This window comes from Triturus cristatus, chromosome 1_2, assembly GCF_964204655.1.
Source record: "Triturus cristatus chromosome 1_2, aTriCri1.1, whole genome shotgun sequence".
NCBI lineage: Eukaryota > Metazoa > Chordata > Amphibia > Caudata > Salamandridae > Triturus > Triturus cristatus.
Genome location: NC_140580.1, coordinates 571,613,274 through 571,619,911, shown reverse-complemented (window position 1 = coordinate 571,619,911; position 6,638 = coordinate 571,613,274). Strand labels below are relative to the sequence as shown.

The 6,638-nt window shown below is 39.8% G+C and overlaps 1 protein-coding gene across 2 annotated transcripts in view; it reads left to right on the top strand.

The window, feature by feature from the left end:
• Positions 1 to 1,683: 1,683 nt before the first annotated feature.
• Positions 1,684 to 6,638, top strand: part of SFXN3 (sideroflexin 3) — a 154,571-nt gene continuing 149,616 nt past the window's right edge. Inside the window, exon 1 of one of the 2 annotated variants that reach the window (XM_085606486.1) lies at positions 1,684 to 1,814. The gene's annotated coding sequence lies outside the window, so the exon portion shown is untranslated. Of the gene's footprint in view, positions 1,821 to 6,638 lie in introns of both variants that reach the window. The other variant, XM_085606489.1, reaches the window with a different exon arrangement.

The following is a 6,638-nucleotide window of genomic DNA, read 5'->3' as shown; positions in this document are numbered from 1 at the left end:
ATCGCAAATCTTCTGAAGGGTCTCGAACAGTTGAAAGGCAAAGGCTCATAGCAGCTCAGGCCCCTCTCTAATCTACCATTTTTATAGTAAATTTACATTCCGTAATGTAACATTTGATATTTTGAACACGTCCGATTGGTCCGTTGGTGAAAGTTCGACTTCTTTCCCATACATATAATGTGTCTTTGGATATAGTTCCAATCCACGCAATAGTATCTTTTCATTGTTTCTTTCAGAGCAGCTTGGCCGTAAGCCCGGGAAATTGCCTTGGTTGTCACAGTTGAGTCGGGGTCATGTAAAGGCTGCGGCAGCTGATGGCGACGCATGCGCACTTCACCCAGAGATGCTCATAATGGAGTTGTTCTCGTCTAACAGGGACGTCGGCCATTTTGTGACCACCAAATGGTCAACTTAAGCAAAGAAACACAAAAATGTAATTAATACATAGAAATGACTAATAATCTGTTATCCCCTTACTAATACCCATATGTGTATGTATTTATCTAGCAGAAGCAACACTTAATGCGGTTATATTTACATTAATAAAGCACAAATCACAGATACATCACGAAAGCAACATATAATCATGCAATTTCTGAATATATATTATTAATATGCATACAAATTTAGTTTACGTCATTAGTTAGGCCATGCCACTGCAATTCCCACGTATATTTCTTATATTAGTAATATTGATTAATTCACACAGCAAACCATTAGTATAATTACAATTAATTAATTAATCTTATTAATCTAAACATGCAAAAGGGAGAGGGTATATAACTTTTAAAAGAAAGCCCACTCCAGCACCATACATTCCAGAAAGAAACATGCACACATATTACATACATAATACTAGGGATATAATCGTTGCCACATGAACAGTTTTCTACCGGCATCACCAGTATTTTAATGTCCCAGTTGATACAAAAATAAGCAAAATCACTTAAAGGAAGTAATTTTAGTCCTTATGTGTACATACTTCACAGCAAATATAAACAGAAAGCACTTGAATGTGTTCTAGAGATGCGTTAATAATCCTTGTCTAATAATTAAAGCAAACGAAGTCTGAAAACCCATGTTACAAATGAACAAATAAGATTTTGTTTAAAGTTCTTTATAGAATCACGACCGGGGCCATTGCAGATTCCTAAACAACAAATGGCCGGTATTTTTCTTTTATCTTGGAAAGGTGCCAACCCTAGGTATGAGTCCGGTGGGTGGGTTAGTTGAGAGGTAAGCACACAACATTGATATATGCCCAGTTTCACCCTTCCATGGTCCTCATTGAGTCCGCACAAGATGAACGTCGTGTTCAAATCATTAAAAAATAAACATCAACCTTATAATTTAGGAGCTCAATGCAAAAGTTAGACCTATGAACGTTATCTGGGAAGATATAGCCGTCTTCCCCCTGAATAAAACGAGCTGACGTGCGCACTTTACATTACTTTTTTATGTTAATAAAAGACAGCCAAAATAGTTTCAATTGAGAACAAATGAGTCAGAGGAAGCAGGTTCCACTCGCCGGTAAGAATCTCAGCCAATCATAACAGAGCCCTTGCCTACACACCCAGTCAGTGGGAGATTCCTACGTAATTTTGTATTGCTTTCACTCACACGCATCCAATCGTCTCATTTAGTTTGGCTTCTGAGATAAACTCTTCTGTTTACTGGCTGGCTGTCAGGCGGCCGGGTAACAAGTTAGGTTGTACTCGGTAGCATGCACCGTACAACCAGTGATGTCATTGAGGGGGGTCATTGCTTTCAGCGTATGCAGCAGCACCAGGTTATTCCCACCAAGGAGAGTTCATGTAAGCGTGAGTCTGTGTATTCTCTTACTGTCTCTAAACATGTTTTCTGATGCTCTTTCTGCAGTTATTTTAGCTTCTTAAATGTAAAGGATTTGGTCACAAAATAATTTAGTTTGCGAGATCAACTTAATTTTGCTATCGCAGCTGCATAAGGCTGATAATTGACGAGCAGCGCCTGGGTTCACATGCTGTATTGAGATTTATAATCTGTGTTTCTGTTTTTTGTCTATGCTGTAAATCATACTTTTTTCAATATTTTATTACCAGCACATTCTTTTCGTTCGGCAGACGCAGCTATCAACTTACTGGATGTCATGTGATACCTTTAGCCATGTATAGGCGCTTTTTTCACCCTAGTAAAGGCTTTGCATTGTGTAACTTCTTGTTTCGTTTTCCACTTAGAACTATGGGTTTAGTGTTAGTGACTAAAATAGCACAGACTGAATCTGTCACAGTTTAGCAGTTAGGCAATGAACTGCCGTTTAGAGTCCTTATCCTGTATACGTTTTATATCATTACACAATAGATAACAAAACATTGCTCATTCTTAGTGTGCCAGGTCAGATCGAAAATGCTTTAGAACCATAGAAAGGCGAGGAGGAGCCAGCATACATAATATTACTATATCATTTGGAATATGGAAATGCAAACCTGGTATTTAGTGCTGTATTTTTGCATGAAAAATGTGCACAAAAAAAGCACAAAACTAAACTGAAGTGCTACAAACAGCAGCTGCTCATGTTCTGGTTGGTCTCTGCTCCCACACTAAAAATGTTAGTGTGATGGCGTTATTTTGAGCGAAATCTGACATTTCTGATATAACCCACTATTACACCATTGTAACGGCAGTTTCACCCAGGCCTACATTTATTTCCATATAACGAGACAACTTTGCTATACCTAGATTTTCTTTTTTAAATCATTATTTTGTTGTTGCAGTTTTATATAGCGCAAACTTGACCCAAAGGTATTGGAGCGCTTTACAGAATCACACGATGTTGAACTGACACTGAGACTCAAACATGCTTCCATAGTTCCAAAGTTGGCAGCTCTGGCCGTAATGCAACCTCCTCTCCCAATCATTGGCCTTAAGGTTATTGAGAGTCCCGTGGGTTTAATTAAACTGAATTGAGTTATGTCGTAGTGCACACCATAGATGCTTTACAGTGCCACCACATAAAGTCACAAAATTGTGACACACTAGTACTAAAAAAATACCATATTTTTTACGCCGGGGATGTGTCCTTTAGGTAGACGGACATTTTGACTATGAAAAATTCTTGCACTAGAGCTGCCTGAGCACTAGGTCTCACGTGAAAGAGTGCCGGGCCTTACAACGTAATCTCTTAGTCAAGTTGTTAAAGATTTTTCCCCATTGGTTATATGGACCTTCGTTGGTTGACGTGAAGCATTGACTGGGAGAAGAAATCAGCAATATAATTCCAACTTGTGAAGCCAATGTGACTCCACAATAAGGACCAAGAATCCCCAAATACAGTTAGAGGGTTTTATTTTTGTTTGCCAATCAATCCAGTATGTATGCAAACTAAAAGTAAGTCCAATAAGTACAGCAATACAATAAATAGCCTGAAACATCCCAGTAGGTTAAGGCACAATAGAATGAGATACAGAATTGTGATAGCTACAATAATACAGAAACAGATTAAAGCAAACCAGTGTTCCATAAAGAAACTTCCCTTCTCTCTTCTAAACAATGGGCAAATATAGAGTCATCTACCAAGGGTCTCTAATTTGGGAGCATAAGGTGTCAGCATGATCAGACTTCACTAGAAGTCTCTGGAAAAGTAAAAAAATGTTTAGCATGAAGCTTCACACTTACAAGAATAAGACAAGCAGAGAGGTATGTACCTCTCGAAGTTTAAAGGGACTCTCTGTGTCGCCCAACTGTGAGAACACCAATTTAAAATCACGTGAGATTCAGAACCGTCCTTATCTCCTTTTCCACCACCGGGAGTCAACCAAATTGTTGCTCGAGTGCATCTGCACCATCCCTTCAGTTTCCCATTGCATCAAACTGGTACTGCAGTTTTCAACCGTGAACATCTTACCGTCCTGGTACGTGATGAAGAAAAGTCCTCTTTCAACCATTGATTCTTCACATCCATTTCCAAGTTCTTCTTCTCTCTAGGCCTCTCTAACAGCAGTCTAATACAAACAATAAGCCTTTCTCTAGCTAACGAGAATCATGCTAATACATCTGGAAAGAAAGGGAGAATATGCTGGCAAAGCAAAATGCATTTCAATTGAGGCCTATACATTTAATATGCACTTCGAATACATGGTTATGCATGCTCACATGTAACTTAAATAAATGTAAAACGAGAGCAAAGAGTACATGTTTACATATGCAAATATACCTTGAAGAATAAGTATAAAAATGTGAATAAAGAATACATACTTACATGTTTAAACTGAACATTAGTGCACCCATGTATAGATCTCTAATCCCTGGAATGTTTTCAGTCCATTATTGCATTTAAATGCTTCACACAAGAGTTACCGGTGAGGTGTATAACAGTGAGAGGAGCACTTAATAAGTAATCAAAGGCACAACTTAATCCTTATTGAATTCAGAGTCCAAAATCTAGTCCTTTCTCATTCAGTCCAATGATTCAAGGGAAACTGGTATATTGGTATATGGTGTGGTCTACTTTATTCTTGCATCTTCCAAAATGCTTTCTCAGCCCAACCAACGCGTTTATTCTTTGCAATAGGACTCCATCAGGGATCCATATCTTCATGCATCGCCTAAAAATATCAACTTCATTGCTTTCAAAATTATTCAATATTTAATTTGTGTATTTATCCTCATATAGCAGCAAATCAACGCACCCACTGAGGAAACGGCTGGCAACAAAGCTTTGTTGAAATATGGAATAATATGTCAGTCTCCTTGAACCTATGGACTGAATGTGAAAGTACTAGATTTTGGACTCTGAATACAATAGTAGCGACATGGATGTTATGAATTAAGTTGTGCCTTTGATTACCTATTGAGTGCTCCTCTCATTGTTATATGTGACTGTGGAATTGATGGAAGTTCAAAGGCGGTGGGACCTCGGAAGTGAGAGCACCATAGTTAAGAATTTTGAAATAACTACCAATCAGCATGCTGGACTATAGCCATTACCACTTTTTTGTTGTTTTTGTTTTGATAAATGAAAACCTAGGATTGGAGACACAGTGTTTTTGTGACATATGGTCCATAGCATAGTAGGCATTCATTTATAATTATCTCTGTGTTCCTTGTCCTCGTCGTTATTACATGATGTGACTCCCACCTTCAGTGAGTGACAGGAAACAAACAGGAATGCTAAAGAAAACCACACTCAGCCTCAGCTGGGCAGCATAATAGGGTTTGTATTCATCACTTCTTCCTGTTTTGTTTCTTGTTTCAGAACAAGTATGAGGGAATGCTGAGTTTGGAGGTGGGTTCTAGTCTCCACCGTGTTTGATGGTATTTCTCAGTTGTGGGCTTGGAGGAAAACCTGAAACCTATACCTGAGCACTGAGAAGGAGAAGAATTTGAAATTGATTGCCAGCTCTTTATTCCGCTAAGCGCTGAAAATGAGTTGCTTACTAATATATGCACTTGTTAATCCTTGGTATGTCTTTGGTTTCCTGATGAAACCCGGCCCCTGTGATCTGGGATGGAAGCTACTGGTATTTGGACAAGCATGATGACTGGTGGTTGGTCCTAAATGCATGTGCTCTTTTGCCCGCATAGAGTTTCTCTCTATGTAAGCACAGTCAGTGTGCATAGCACACGCTCTGATCTTAAATCTTCTGCACATACATGAAGTTTCATTTTCAGAGCTTAGTGTTTGGGTTATACTTTATGCTAATTTTGTGCCTAAGGTAAGGTTTTTTCCTGGAGGTGTTGGTTTAGATTGGTGGATTGTCTTTCTGGCTTATGTTAAGTAGGACTCAGTTAGGCCTCCATTTCGTCGAGTCTATGTTATGTTTAGTATGTACGAGGATGAGATGCTGAACAGGAAGATGGGGGATGCTGTGCTGAGAAGGAGAATTTTTTCATTTTGGAAATATTGAAGTTTAGTCAGGATTGGGGTGTGTCCGAATGAAAATCTAAAGAAAATACAGCCTCTGGGCCAACACTAGCCCTATTGACATGGTCCGGGGGGCGAGGCAGAAGAAAGTCATTACGGGTGACTTCTGACAGGAGGAGTATTACTACTAGTATCTTCATCTTTGAAGTTTAGAAATCAATGGTATGTGCTGCATGAGCTTTTAAAGTTGCTGTTTGTGCATTTGGTATGGTGCCCAACCCTGTGACTATCTGCGAGAGGTGTGAGGAGCAAGGAATATCTGGGGCATTTTTTGAGCCTTACCTTCTGTTAACAGTGGGAAGCTTTAGCAGCAACATTTAAAGTTTGGGGGCGCAATCCCCGGCCCACGCCCTGATCTGTGATGGAAGGTCGACTTGCAGGAACGCGCTTGCCATTTCTTGTAACCCAGACGACAGATGTGCTACTTGCGGAGGACTTATGTGTGCAAGTGTATGTCACACGTGGCATTGCTGCCCTTGGCAACAGCAAAGTTGTGCAGCGTTATGTGCCAGCAGAGCTCGCTGAGCGTGGTGACATCATCGCGACAGTCACATTTTTTGGCGCCATTTTGGATGAGGAAGCATTTGTGTATGCATCGGGTGAGCTCTGTTAAGAGCAGAAGGGCATACATTGTAGCGGCACTGGTGCAAACCAGAGATTTTCCTTGTACATAGCGTCAGCGGGGAGCACATGTGCAAAGGATTCATCGCATTTTTGAGTGGCACATAACTCAAGG